Source organism: Argiope bruennichi, chromosome 7 (genome assembly GCF_947563725.1).
Source record: "Argiope bruennichi chromosome 7, qqArgBrue1.1, whole genome shotgun sequence".
NCBI lineage: Eukaryota > Metazoa > Arthropoda > Arachnida > Araneae > Araneidae > Argiope > Argiope bruennichi.
In genome coordinates this window covers 14,687,702-14,700,407 of record NC_079157.1, presented here as the reverse complement: position 1 = coordinate 14,700,407, position 12,706 = coordinate 14,687,702, and the positions used below count along the sequence as shown (strand labels likewise).

The window sequence follows — 12,706 nt, the reverse complement described above, 5'->3', positions numbered from 1 at the left end:
GTTTGAACCGGGGTCTTCTCGATCTGCAGTGGAATACTCTACCACTGAGCTATACCCCCGTTGCTCTGCCTAAAACGGAATTATATTTCTTTATTTTGCGAAATATCTGTCTAAAATCAACGCTTTTTCTAGTATCCGTATTTATCGAAAGGTAAGTGTTGAAAAGATTTATATGTCTCTAATACGCAGCTTCAGGGGGCACCCGGGTTTGAACCGGGGTCTTCTCGATCTGCAGTGGAATACTCTACCACTGAGCTATACCCCCGTTGCTCTGCCTAAAACGGAATTATATTTCTTTATTTTGCGAAATATCTGTCTAAAATCAACGCTTGTTCTAGTATCCGTATTTATCGAAAGGTAAGTGTTGAAAAAATTTATATGTCTCTAATACGCAGCTTCAGGGGGCACCCGGGTTTGAACCGGGGTCTTCTCGATCTGCAGTGGAATACTCTACCACTGAGCTATACCCCCGTTGCTCTGCCTAAAACGGAATTATATTTCTTTATTTTACGAAATATCTGTCTAAAAATCAACGCTTGTTCTGGTATCCTTATTTATCTAAAGGTAAGTGTTGAAAAAATTTATATGTCTCTAATACGCAGCGTCAGGGGGCACCCGGGTTTGAACCGGGGTCTTCTCGATCTGCAGTGGAATACTCTACCACTGAGCTATACCCCCGTTGCTCTGCCTAAAACGGAATTATATTTCTTTATTTTGCGAAATATCTGTCTAAAATCAACGCTTGTTCTAGTATCCGTATTTATCGAAAGGTAAGTGTTGAAAAGATTTATATGTCTCTAATACGCAGCTTCAGGGGGCACCCGGGTTTGAACCGGGGTCTTCTCGATCTGCAGTGGAATACTCTACCACTGAGCTATACCCCCGTTGCTCTGCCTAAAACGGAATTATATTTCTTTATTTTGCGAAATATCTGTCTAAAATCAACGCTTGTTCTAGTATCCGTATTTATCGAAAGGTAAGTGTTGAAAAAATTTATATGTCTCTAATACGCAGCTTCAGGGGGCACCCGGGTTTGAACCGGGGTCTTCTCGATCTGCAGTGGAATACTCTACCACTGAGCTATACCCCCGTTGCTCTGCCTAAAACGGAATTATATTTCTTTATTTTACGAAATATCTGTCTAAAAATCAACGCTTGTTCTGGTATCCTTATTTATCTAAAGGTAAGTGTTGAAAAAATTTATATGTCTCTAATACGCAGCGTCAGGGGGCACCCGGGTTTGAACCGGGGTCTTCTCGATCTGCAGTGGAATACTCTACCACTGAGCTATACCCCCGTTGCTCTGCCTAAAACGGAATTATATTTCTTTATTTTGCGAAATATCTGTCTAAAATCAACGCTTGTTCTAGTATCCGTATTTATCGAAAGGTAAGTGTTGAAAAGATTTATATGTCTCTAATACGCAGCTTCAGGGGGCACCCGGGTTTGAACCGGGGTCTTCTCGATCTGCAGTGGAATACTCTACCACTGAGCTATACCCCCGTTGCTCTGCCTAAAACGGAATTATATTTCTTTATTTTACGAAATATCTGTCTAAAAATCAACGCTTGTTCTGGTATCCTTATTTATCTAAAGGTAAGTGTTGAAAAAATTTATATGTCTCTAATACGCAGCTTCAGGGGGCACCCGGGTTTGAACCGGGGTCTTCTCGATCTGCAGTGGAATACTCTACCACTGAGCTATACCCCCGTTGCTCTGCCTAAAACGGAATTATATTTCTTTATTTTACGAAATATCTGTCTAAAAATCAACGCTTGTTCTGGTATCCTTATTTATCGAAAGGTAAGTGTTGAAAAGATTTATATGTCTCTAATACGCAGCTTCAGGGGGCACCCGGGTTTGAACCGGGGTCTTCTCGATCTGCAGTGGAATACTCTACCACTGAGCTATACCCCCGTTGCTCTGCCTAAAACGGAATTATATTTCTTTATTTTACGAAATATCTGTCTAAAAATCAACGCTTGTTCTGGTATCCTTATTTATCGAAAGGTAAGTGTTGAAAAGATTTATATGTCTCTAATACGCAGCTTCAGGGGGCACCCGGGTTTGAACCGGGGTCTTCTCGATCTGCAGTGGAATACTCTACCACTGAGCTATACCCCCGTTGCTCTGCCTAAAACGGAATTATATTTCTTTATTTTGCGAAATATCTGTCTAAAATCAACGCTTGTTCTAGTATCCGTATTTATCGAAAGGTAAGTGTTGAAAAGATTTATATGTCTCTAATACGCAGCTTCAGGGGGCACCCGGGTTTGAACCGGGGTCTTCTCGATCTGCAGTGGAATACTCTACCACTGAGCTATACCCCCGTTGCTCTGCCTAAAACGGAATTATATTTCTTTATTTTGCGAAATATCTGTCTAAAATCAACGCTTGTTCTAGTATCCGTATTTATCGAAAGGTAAGTGTTGAAAAAATTTATATGTCTCTAATACGCAGCTTCAGGGGGCACCCGGGTTTGAACCGGGGTCTTCTCGATCTGCAGTGGAATACTCTACCACTGAGCTATACCCCCGTTGCTCTGCCTAAAACGGAATTATATTTCTTTATTTTACGAAATATCTGTCTAAAAATCAACGCTTGTTCTGGTATCCTTATTTATCTAAAGGTAAGTGTTGAAAAAATTTATATGTCTCTAATACGCAGCGTCAGGGGGCACCCGGGTTTGAACCGGGGTCTTCTCGATCTGCAGTGGAATACTCTACCACTGAGCTATACCCCCGTTGCTCTGCCTAAAACGGAATTATATTTCTTTATTTTGCGAAATATCTGTCTAAAATCAACGCTTGTTCTAGTATCCGTATTTATCGAAAGGTAAGTGTTGAAAAGATTTATATGTCTCTAATACGCAGCTTCAGGGGGCACCCGGGTTTGAACCGGGGTCTTCTCGATCTGCAGTGGAATACTCTACCACTGAGCTATACCCCCGTTGCTCTGCCTAAAACGGAATTATATTTCTTTATTTTACGAAATATCTGTCTAAAAATCAACGCTTGTTCTGGTATCCTTATTTATCTAAAGGTAAGTGTTGAAAAAATTTATATGTCTCTAATACGCAGCGTCAGGGGGCACCCGGGTTTGAACCGGGGTCTTCTCGATCTGCAGTGGAATACTCTACCACTGAGCTATACCCCCGTTGCTCTGCCTAAAACGGAATTATATTTCTTTATTTTGCGAAATATCTGTCTAAAATCAACGCTTGTTCTAGTATCCGTATTTATCGAAAGGTAAGTGTTGAAAAGATTTATATGTCTCTAATACGCAGCTTCAGGGGGCACCCGGGTTTGAACCGGGGTCTTCTCGATCTGCAGTGGAATACTCTACCACTGAGCTATACCCCCGTTGCTCTGCCTAAAACGGAATTATATTTCTTTATTTTACGAAATATCTGTCTAAAAATCAACGCTTGTTCTGGTATCCTTATTTATCTAAAGGTAAGTGTTGAAAAAATTTATATGTCTCTAATACGCAGCGTCAGGGGGCACCCGGGTTTGAACCGGGGTCTTCTCGATCTGCAGTGGAATACTCTACCACTGAGCTATACCCCCGTTGCTCTGCCTAAAACGGAATTATATTTCTTTATTTTGCGAAATATCTGTCTAAAATCAACGCTTGTTCTAGTATCCGTATTTATCGAAAGGTAAGTGTTGAAAAGATTTATATGTCTCTAATACGCAGCTTCAGGGGGCACCCGGGTTTGAACCGGGGTCTTCTCGATCTGCAGTGGAATACTCTACCACTGAGCTATACCCCCGTTGCTCTGCCTAAAACGGAATTATATTTCTTTATTTTACGAAATATCTGTCTAAAAATCAACGCTTGTTCTGGTATCCTTATTTATCTAAAGGTAAGTGTTGAAAAAATTTATATGTCTCTAATACGCAGCGTCAGGGGGCACCCGGGTTTGAACCGGGGTCTTCTCGATCTGCAGTGGAATACTCTACCACTGAGCTATACCCCCGTTGCTCTGCCTAAAACGGAATTATATTTCTTTATTTTGCGAAATATCTGTCTAAAATCAACGCTTGTTCTAGTATCCGTATTTATCGAAAGGTAAGTGTTGAAAAGATTTATATGTCTCTAATACGCAGCTTCAGGGGGCACCCGGGTTTGAACCGGGGTCTTCTCGATCTGCAGTGGAATACTCTACCACTGAGCTATACCCCCGTTGCTCTGCCTAAAACGGAATTATATTTCTTTATTTTGCGAAATATCTGTCTAAAATCAACGCTTGTTCTAGTATCCGTATTTATCGAAAGGTAAGTGTTGAAAAGATTTATATGTCTCTAATACGCAGCTTCAGGGGGCACCCGGGTTTGAACCGGGGTCTTCTCGATCTGCAGTGGAATACTCTACCACTGAGCTATACCCCCGTTGCTCTGCCTAAAACGGAATTATATTTCTTTATTTTACGAAATATCTGTCTAAAAATCAACGCTTGTTCTGGTATCCTTATTTATCTAAAGGTAAGTGTTGAAAAAATTTATATGTCTCTAATACGCAGCGTCAGGGGGCACCCGGGTTTGAACCGGGGTCTTCTCGATCTGCAGTGGAATACTCTACCACTGAGCTATACCCCCGTTGCTCTGCCTAAAACGGAATTATATTTCTTTATTTTGCGAAATATCTGTCTAAAATCAACGCTTGTTCTAGTATCCGTATTTATCGAAAGGTAAGTGTTGAAAAGATTTATATGTCTCTAATACGCAGCTTCAGGGGGCACCCGGGTTTGAACCGGGGTCTTCTCGATCTGCAGTGGAATACTCTACCACTGAGCTATACCCCCGTTGCTCTGCCTAAAACGGAATTATATTTCTTTATTTTACGAAATATCTGTCTAAAAATCAACGCTTGTTCTGGTATCCTTATTTATCTAAAGGTAAGTGTTGAAAAAATTTATATGTCTCTAATACGCAGCGTCAGGGGGCACCCGGGTTTGAACCGGGGTCTTCTCGATCTGCAGTGGAATACTCTACCACTGAGCTATACCCCCGTTGCTCTGCCTAAAACGGAATTATATTTCTTTATTTTGCGAAATATCTGTCTAAAATCAACGCTTGTTCTAGTATCCGTATTTATCGAAAGGTAAGTGTTGAAAAGATTTATATGTCTCTAATACGCAGCTTCAGGGGGCACCCGGGTTTGAACCGGGGTCTTCTCGATCTGCAGTGGAATACTCTACCACTGAGCTATACCCCCGTTGCTCTGCCTAAAACGGAATTATATTTCTTTATTTTACGAAATATCTGTCTAAAAATCAACGCTTGTTCTGGTATCCTTATTTATCTAAAGGTAAGTGTTGAAAAAATTTATATGTCTCTAATACGCAGCGTCAGGGGGCACCCGGGTTTGAACCGGGGTCTTCTCGATCTGCAGTGGAATACTCTACCACTGAGCTATACCCCCGTTGCTCTGCCTAAAACGGAATTATATTTCTTTATTTTGCGAAATATCTGTCTAAAATCAACGCTTGTTCTAGTATCCGTATTTATCGAAAGGTAAGTGTTGAAAAGATTTATATGTCTCTAATACGCAGCTTCAGGGGGCACCCGGGTTTGAACCGGGGTCTTCTCGATCTGCAGTGGAATACTCTACCACTGAGCTATACCCCCGTTGCTCTGCCTAAAACGGAATTATATTTCTTTATTTTACGAAATATCTGTCTAAAAATCAACGCTTGTTCTGGTATCCTTATTTATCGAAAGGTAAGTGTTGAAAAGATTTATATGTCTCTAATACGCAGCTTCAGGGGGCACCCGGGTTTGAACCGGGGTCTTCTCGATCTGCAGTGGAATACTCTACCACTGAGCTATACCCCCGTTGCTCTGCCTAAAACGGAATTATATTTCTTTATTTTACGAAATATCTGTCTAAAAATCAACGCTTGTTCTGGTATCCTTATTTATCTAAAGGTAAGTGTTGAAAAAATTTATATGTCTCTAATACGCAGCGTCAGGGGGCACCCGGGTTTGAACCGGGGTCTTCTCGATCTGCAGTGGAATACTCTACCACTGAGCTATACCCCCGTTGCTCTGCCTAAAACGGAATTATATTTCTTTATTTTACGAAATATCTGTCTAAAAATCAACGCTTGTTCTGGTATCCTTATTTATCGAAAGGTAAGTGTTGAAAAGATTTATATGTCTCTAATACGCAGCTTCAGGGGGCACCCGGGTTTGAACCGGGGTCTTCTCGATCTGCAGTGGAATACTCTACCACTGAGCTATACCCCCGTTGCTCTGCCTAAAACGGAATTATATTTCTTTATTTTACGAAATATCTGTCTAAAAATCAACGCTTGTTCTGGTATCCTTATTTATCTAAAGGTAAGTGTTGAAAAAATTTATATGTCTCTAATACGCAGCGTCAGGGGGCACCCGGGTTTGAACCGGGGTCTTCTCGATCTGCAGTGGAATACTCTACCACTGAGCTATACCCCCGTTGCTCTGCCTAAAACGGAATTATATTTCTTTATTTTACGAAATATCTGTCTAAAAATCAACGCTTGTTCTGGTATCCTTATTTATCTAAAGGTAAGTGTTGAAAAAATTTATATGTCTCTAATACGCAGCTTCAGGGGGCACCCGGGTTTGAACCGGGGTCTTCTCGATCTGCAGTCGAATACTCTACCACTGAGCTATACCCCCGTTGCTCTGCCTAAAACGGAATTATATTTCTTTATTTTACGAAATATCTGTCTAAAAATCAACGCTTGTTCTGGTATCCTTATTTATCTAAAGGTAAGTGTTGAAAAAATTTATATGTCTCTAATACGCAGCGTCAGGGGGCACCCGGGTTTGAACCGGGGTCTTCTCGATCTGCAGTGGAATACTCTACCACTGAGCTATACCCCCGTTGCTCTGCCTAAAACGGAATTATATTTCTTTATTTTACGAAATATCTGTCTAAAAATCAACGCTTGTTCTGGTATCCTTATTTATCGAAAGGTAAGTGTTGAAAAGATTTATATGTCTCTAATACGCAGCTTCAGGGGGCACCCGGGTTTGAACCGGGGTCTTCTCGATCTGCAGTGGAATACTCTACCACTGAGCTATACCCCCGTTGCTCTGCCTAAAACGGAATTATATTTCTTTATTTTACGAAATATCTGTCTAAAAATCAACGCTTGTTCTGGTATCCTTATTTATCTAAAGGTAAGTGTTGAAAAAATTTATATGTCTCTAATACGCAGCGTCAGGGGGCACCCGGGTTTGAACCGGGGTCTTCTCGATCTGCAGTCGAATACTCTACCACTGAGCTATACCCCCGTTGCTCTGCCTAAAACGGAATTATATTTCTTTATTTTACGAAATATCTGTCTAAAAATCAACGCTTGTTCTGGTATCCTTATTTATCTAAAGGTAAGTGTTGAAAAAATTTATATGTCTCTAATACGCAGCTTCAGGGGGCACCCGGGTTTGAACCGGGGTCTTCTCGATCTGCAGTGGAATACTCTACCACTGAGCTATACCCCCGTTGCTCTGCCTAAAACGGAATTATATTTCTTTATTTTACGAAATATCTGTCTAAAAATCAACGCTTGTTCTGGTATCCTTATTTATCGAAAGGTAAGTGTTGAAAAGATTTATATGTCTCTAATACGCAGCTTCAGGGGGCACCCGGGTTTGAACCGGGGTCTTCTCGATCTGCAGTGGAATACTCTACCACTGAGCTATACCCCCGTTGCTCTGCCTAAAACGGAATTATATTTCTTTATTTTACGAAATATCTGTCTAAAAATCAACGCTTGTTCTGGTATCCTTATTTATCTAAAGGTAAGTGTTGAAAAAATTTATATGTCTCTAATACGCAGCGTCAGGGGGCACCCGGGTTTGAACCGGGGTCTTCTCGATCTGCAGTCGAATACTCTACCACTGAGCTATACCCCCGTTGCTCTGCCTAAAACGGAATTATATTTCTTTATTTTACGAAATATCTGTCTAAAAATCAACGCTTGTTCTGGTATCCTTATTTATCTAAAGGTAAGTGTTGAAAAAATTTATATGTCTCTAATACGCAGCTTCAGGGGGCACCCGGGTTTGAACCGGGGTCTTCTCGATCTGCAGTGGAATACTCTACCACTGAGCTATACCCCCGTTGCTCTGCCTAAAACGGAATTATATTTCTTTATTTTACGAAATATCTGTCTAAAAATCAACGCTTGTTCTAGTATCCGTATTTATCGAAAGGTAAGTGTTGAAAAGATTTATATGTCTCTAATACGCAGCTTCAGGGGGCACCCGGGTTTGAACCGGGGTCTTCTCGATCTGCAGTCGAATACTCTACCACTGAGCTATACCCCCGTTGCTCTGCCTAAAACGGAATTATATTTCTTTATTTTACGAAATATCTGTCTAAAAATCAACGCTTGTTCTGGTATCCTTATTTATCTAAAGGTAAGTGTTGAAAAAATTTATATGTCTCTAATACGCAGCTTCAGGGGGCACCCGGGTTTGAACCGGGGTCTTCTCGATCTGCAGTCGAATACTCTACCACTGAGCTATACCCCCGTTGCTCTGCCTAAAACGGAATTATATTTCTTTATTTTACGAAATATCTGTCTAAAAATCAACGCTTGTTCTGGTATCCTTATTTATCTAAAGGTAAGTGTTGAAAAAATTTATATGTCTCTAATACGCAGCTTCAGGGGGCACCCGGGTTTGAACCGGGGTCTTCTCGATCTGCAGTCGAATACTCTACCACTGAGCTATACCCCCGTTGCTCTGCCTAAAACGGAATTATATTTCTTTATTTTACGAAATATCTGTCTAAAAATCAACGCTTGTTCTAGTATCCGTATTTATCGAAAGGTAAGTGTTGAAAAGATTTATATGTCTCTAATACGCAGCTTCAGGGGGCACCCGGGTTTGAACCGGGGTCTTCTCGATCTGCAGTCGAATACTCTACCACTGAGCTATACCCCCGTTGCTCTGCCTAAAACGGAATTATATTTCTTTATTTTACGAAATATCTGTCTAAAAATCAACGCTTGTTCTGGTATCCTTATTTATCTAAAGGTAAGTGTTGAAAAAATTTATATGTCTCTAATACGCAGCGTCAGGGGGCACCCGGGTTTGAACCGGGGTCTTCTCGATCTGCAGTGGAATACTCTACCACTGAGCTATACCCCCGTTGCTCTGCCTAAAACGGAATTATATTTCTTTATTTTGCGAAATATCTGTCTAAAATCAACGCTTGTTCTAGTATCCGTATTTATCGAAAGGTAAGTGTTGAAAAGATTTATATGTCTCTAATACGCAGCTTCAGGGGGCACCCGGGTTTGAACCGGGGTCTTCTCGATCTGCAGTGGAATACTCTACCACTGAGCTATACCCCCGTTGCTCTGCCTAAAACGGAATTATATTTCTTTATTTTACGAAATATCTGTCTAAAAATCAACGCTTGTTCTGGTATCCTTATTTATCGAAAGGTAAGTGTTGAAAAGATTTATATGTCTCTAATACGCAGCTTCAGGGGGCACCCGGGTTTGAACCGGGGTCTTCTCGATCTGCAGTGGAATACTCTACCACTGAGCTATACCCCCGTTGCTCTGCCTAAAACGGAATTATATTTCTTTATTTTACGAAATATCTGTCTAAAAATCAACGCTTGTTCTGGTATCCTTATTTATCTAAAGGTAAGTGTTGAAAAAATTTATATGTCTCTAATACGCAGCGTCAGGGGGCACCCGGGTTTGAACCGGGGTCTTCTCGATCTGCAGTGGAATACTCTACCACTGAGCTATACCCCCGTTGCTCTGCCTAAAACGGAATTATATTTCTTTATTTTACGAAATATCTGTCTAAAAATCAACGCTTGTTCTGGTATCCTTATTTATCGAAAGGTAAGTGTTGAAAAGATTTATATGTCTCTAATACGCAGCTTCAGGGGGCACCCGGGTTTGAACCGGGGTCTTCTCGATCTGCAGTGGAATACTCTACCACTGAGCTATACCCCCGTTGCTCTGCCTAAAACGGAATTATATTTCTTTATTTTACGAAATATCTGTCTAAAAATCAACGCTTGTTCTGGTATCCTTATTTATCTAAAGGTAAGTGTTGAAAAAATTTATATGTCTCTAATACGCAGCGTCAGGGGGCACCCGGGTTTGAACCGGGGTCTTCTCGATCTGCAGTCGAATACTCTACCACTGAGCTATACCCCCGTTGCTCTGCCTAAAACGGAATTATATTTCTTTATTTTACGAAATATCTGTCTAAAAATCAACGCTTGTTCTGGTATCCTTATTTATCTAAAGGTAAGTGTTGAAAAAATTTATATGTCTCTAATACGCAGCTTCAGGGGGCACCCGGGTTTGAACCGGGGTCTTCTCGATCTGCAGTGGAATACTCTACCACTGAGCTATACCCCCGTTGCTCTGCCTAAAACGGAATTATATTTCTTTATTTTACGAAATATCTGTCTAAAAATCAACGCTTGTTCTGGTATCCTTATTTATCGAAAGGTAAGTGTTGAAAAGATTTATATGTCTCTAATACGCAGCTTCAGGGGGCACCCGGGTTTGAACCGGGGTCTTCTCGATCTGCAGTGGAATACTCTACCACTGAGCTATACCCCCGTTGCTCTGCCTAAAACGGAATTATATTTCTTTATTTTACGAAATATCTGTCTAAAAATCAACGCTTGTTCTGGTATCCTTATTTATCTAAAGGTAAGTGTTGAAAAAATTTATATGTCTCTAATACGCAGCGTCAGGGGGCACCCGGGTTTGAACCGGGGTCTTCTCGATCTGCAGTCGAATACTCTACCACTGAGCTATACCCCCGTTGCTCTGCCTAAAACGGAATTATATTTCTTTATTTTACGAAATATCTGTCTAAAAATCAACGCTTGTTCTGGTATCCTTATTTATCTAAAGGTAAGTGTTGAAAAAATTTATATGTCTCTAATACGCAGCTTCAGGGGGCACCCGGGTTTGAACCGGGGTCTTCTCGATCTGCAGTGGAATACTCTACCACTGAGCTATACCCCCGTTGCTCTGCCTAAAACGGAATTATATTTCTTTATTTTACGAAATATCTGTCTAAAAATCAACGCTTGTTCTAGTATCCGTATTTATCGAAAGGTAAGTGTTGAAAAGATTTATATGTCTCTAATACGCAGCTTCAGGGGGCACCCGGGTTTGAACCGGGGTCTTCTCGATCTGCAGTCGAATACTCTACCACTGAGCTATACCCCCGTTGCTCTGCCTAAAACGGAATTATATTTCTTTATTTTACGAAATATCTGTCTAAAAATCAACGCTTGTTCTGGTATCCTTATTTATCTAAAGGTAAGTGTTGAAAAAATTTATATGTCTCTAATACGCAGCTTCAGGGGGCACCCGGGTTTGAACCGGGGTCTTCTCGATCTGCAGTCGAATACTCTACCACTGAGCTATACCCCCGTTGCTCTGCCTAAAACGGAATTATATTTCTTTATTTTACGAAATATCTGTCTAAAAATCAACGCTTGTTCTGGTATCCTTATTTATCTAAAGGTAAGTGTTGAAAAAATTTATATGTCTCTAATACGCAGCTTCAGGGGGCACCCGGGTTTGAACCGGGGTCTTCTCGATCTGCAGTCGAATACTCTACCACTGAGCTATACCCCCGTTGCTCTGCCTAAAACGGAATTATATTTCTTTATTTTACGAAATATCTGTCTAAAAATCAACGCTTGTTCTAGTATCCGTATTTATCGAAAGGTAAGTGTTGAAAAGATTTATATGTCTCTAATACGCAGCTTCAGGGGGCACCCGGGTTTGAACCGGGGTCTTCTCGATCTGCAGTCGAATACTCTACCACTGAGCTATACCCCCGTTGCTCTGCCTAAAACGGAATTATATTTCTTTATTTTACGAAATATCTGTCTAAAAATCAACGCTTGTTCTGGTATCCTTATTTATCTAAAGGTAAGTGTTGAAAAAATTTATATGTCTCTAATACGCAGCTTCAGGGGGCACCCGGGTTTGAACCGGGGTCTTCTCGATCTGCAGTCGAATACTCTACCACTGAGCTATACCCCCGTTGCTCTGCCTAAAACGGAATTATATTTCTTTATTTTACGAAATATCTGTCTAAAAATCAACGCTTGTTCTGGTATCCTTATTTATCTAAAGGTAAGTGTTGAAAAAATTTATATGTCTCTAATACGCAGCTTCAGGGGACACCCGGGTTTGAACCGGGGTCTTCTCGATCTGCAGTCGAATACTCTACCACTGAGCTATACCCCCGTTGCTCTGCCTAAAACGGAATTATATTTCTTTATTTTACGAAATATCTGTCTAAAAATCAACGCTTGTTCTGGTATCCTTATTTATCTAAAGGTAAGTGTTGAAAAAATTTATATGTCTCTAATACGCAGCTTCAGGGGACACCCGGGTTTGAACCGGGGTCTTCTCGATCTGCAGTCGAATACTCTACCACTGAGCTATACCCCCGTTGCTCTGCCTAAAACGGAATTATATTTCTTTATTTTACGAAATATCTGTCTAAAAATCAACGCTTGTTCTGGTATCCTTATTTATCTAAAGGTAAGTGTTGAAAAAATTTATATGTCTCTAATACGCAGCTTCAGGGGGCACCCGGGTTTGAACCGGGGTCTTCTCGATCTGCAGTCGAATACTCTACCACTGAGCTATACCCCCGTTGCTCTGCCTAAAACGGAATTATATTTCTTTATT

General features: G+C 40.9%; 17 non-coding genes across 17 annotated transcripts; all 17 read right to left on the bottom strand.

The window, feature by feature from the left end:
* Positions 1-6,596: 6,596 nt before the first annotated feature.
* Trnac-gca (transfer RNA cysteine (anticodon GCA)) lies at positions 6,597-6,668 on the bottom strand. Its single transcript has one exon. It is a non-coding gene; the product is annotated as a tRNA-Cys (tRNA).
* Positions 6,669-7,217: 549 nt separating this feature from the next.
* On the bottom strand, positions 7,218-7,289 carry Trnac-gca (transfer RNA cysteine (anticodon GCA)). The gene has a single exon. It is a non-coding gene; the product is annotated as a tRNA-Cys (tRNA).
* Positions 7,290-7,838: 549 nt separating this feature from the next.
* On the bottom strand, positions 7,839-7,910 carry Trnac-gca (transfer RNA cysteine (anticodon GCA)). Its single transcript has one exon. It is a non-coding gene; the product is annotated as a tRNA-Cys (tRNA).
* A 342-nt stretch (positions 7,911-8,252) lies between these two features.
* Trnac-gca (transfer RNA cysteine (anticodon GCA)) lies at positions 8,253-8,324 on the bottom strand. The gene has a single exon. It is a non-coding gene; the product is annotated as a tRNA-Cys (tRNA).
* Positions 8,325-8,459: 135 nt separating this feature from the next.
* Positions 8,460-8,531, bottom strand: Trnac-gca (transfer RNA cysteine (anticodon GCA)). Its single transcript has one exon. It is a non-coding gene; the product is annotated as a tRNA-Cys (tRNA).
* A 135-nt stretch (positions 8,532-8,666) lies between these two features.
* Positions 8,667-8,738, bottom strand: Trnac-gca (transfer RNA cysteine (anticodon GCA)). The gene has a single exon. It is a non-coding gene; the product is annotated as a tRNA-Cys (tRNA).
* Positions 8,739-8,873: 135 nt separating this feature from the next.
* Positions 8,874-8,945, bottom strand: Trnac-gca (transfer RNA cysteine (anticodon GCA)). Its single transcript has one exon. It is a non-coding gene; the product is annotated as a tRNA-Cys (tRNA).
* A 1,169-nt stretch (positions 8,946-10,114) lies between these two features.
* On the bottom strand, positions 10,115-10,186 carry Trnac-gca (transfer RNA cysteine (anticodon GCA)). The gene has a single exon. It is a non-coding gene; the product is annotated as a tRNA-Cys (tRNA).
* A 549-nt stretch (positions 10,187-10,735) lies between these two features.
* Positions 10,736-10,807, bottom strand: Trnac-gca (transfer RNA cysteine (anticodon GCA)). Its single transcript has one exon. It is a non-coding gene; the product is annotated as a tRNA-Cys (tRNA).
* A 342-nt stretch (positions 10,808-11,149) lies between these two features.
* Trnac-gca (transfer RNA cysteine (anticodon GCA)) lies at positions 11,150-11,221 on the bottom strand. The gene has a single exon. It is a non-coding gene; the product is annotated as a tRNA-Cys (tRNA).
* A 135-nt stretch (positions 11,222-11,356) lies between these two features.
* Positions 11,357-11,428, bottom strand: Trnac-gca (transfer RNA cysteine (anticodon GCA)). The gene has a single exon. It is a non-coding gene; the product is annotated as a tRNA-Cys (tRNA).
* A 135-nt stretch (positions 11,429-11,563) lies between these two features.
* Positions 11,564-11,635, bottom strand: Trnac-gca (transfer RNA cysteine (anticodon GCA)). The gene has a single exon. It is a non-coding gene; the product is annotated as a tRNA-Cys (tRNA).
* Positions 11,636-11,770: 135 nt separating this feature from the next.
* On the bottom strand, positions 11,771-11,842 carry Trnac-gca (transfer RNA cysteine (anticodon GCA)). Its single transcript has one exon. It is a non-coding gene; the product is annotated as a tRNA-Cys (tRNA).
* A 135-nt stretch (positions 11,843-11,977) lies between these two features.
* On the bottom strand, positions 11,978-12,049 carry Trnac-gca (transfer RNA cysteine (anticodon GCA)). The gene has a single exon. It is a non-coding gene; the product is annotated as a tRNA-Cys (tRNA).
* A 135-nt stretch (positions 12,050-12,184) lies between these two features.
* Trnac-gca (transfer RNA cysteine (anticodon GCA)) lies at positions 12,185-12,256 on the bottom strand. The gene has a single exon. It is a non-coding gene; the product is annotated as a tRNA-Cys (tRNA).
* A 135-nt stretch (positions 12,257-12,391) lies between these two features.
* Trnac-gca (transfer RNA cysteine (anticodon GCA)) lies at positions 12,392-12,463 on the bottom strand. Its single transcript has one exon. It is a non-coding gene; the product is annotated as a tRNA-Cys (tRNA).
* Positions 12,464-12,598: 135 nt separating this feature from the next.
* Trnac-gca (transfer RNA cysteine (anticodon GCA)) lies at positions 12,599-12,670 on the bottom strand. Its single transcript has one exon. It is a non-coding gene; the product is annotated as a tRNA-Cys (tRNA).
* Positions 12,671-12,706: the final 36 nt, after the last annotated feature.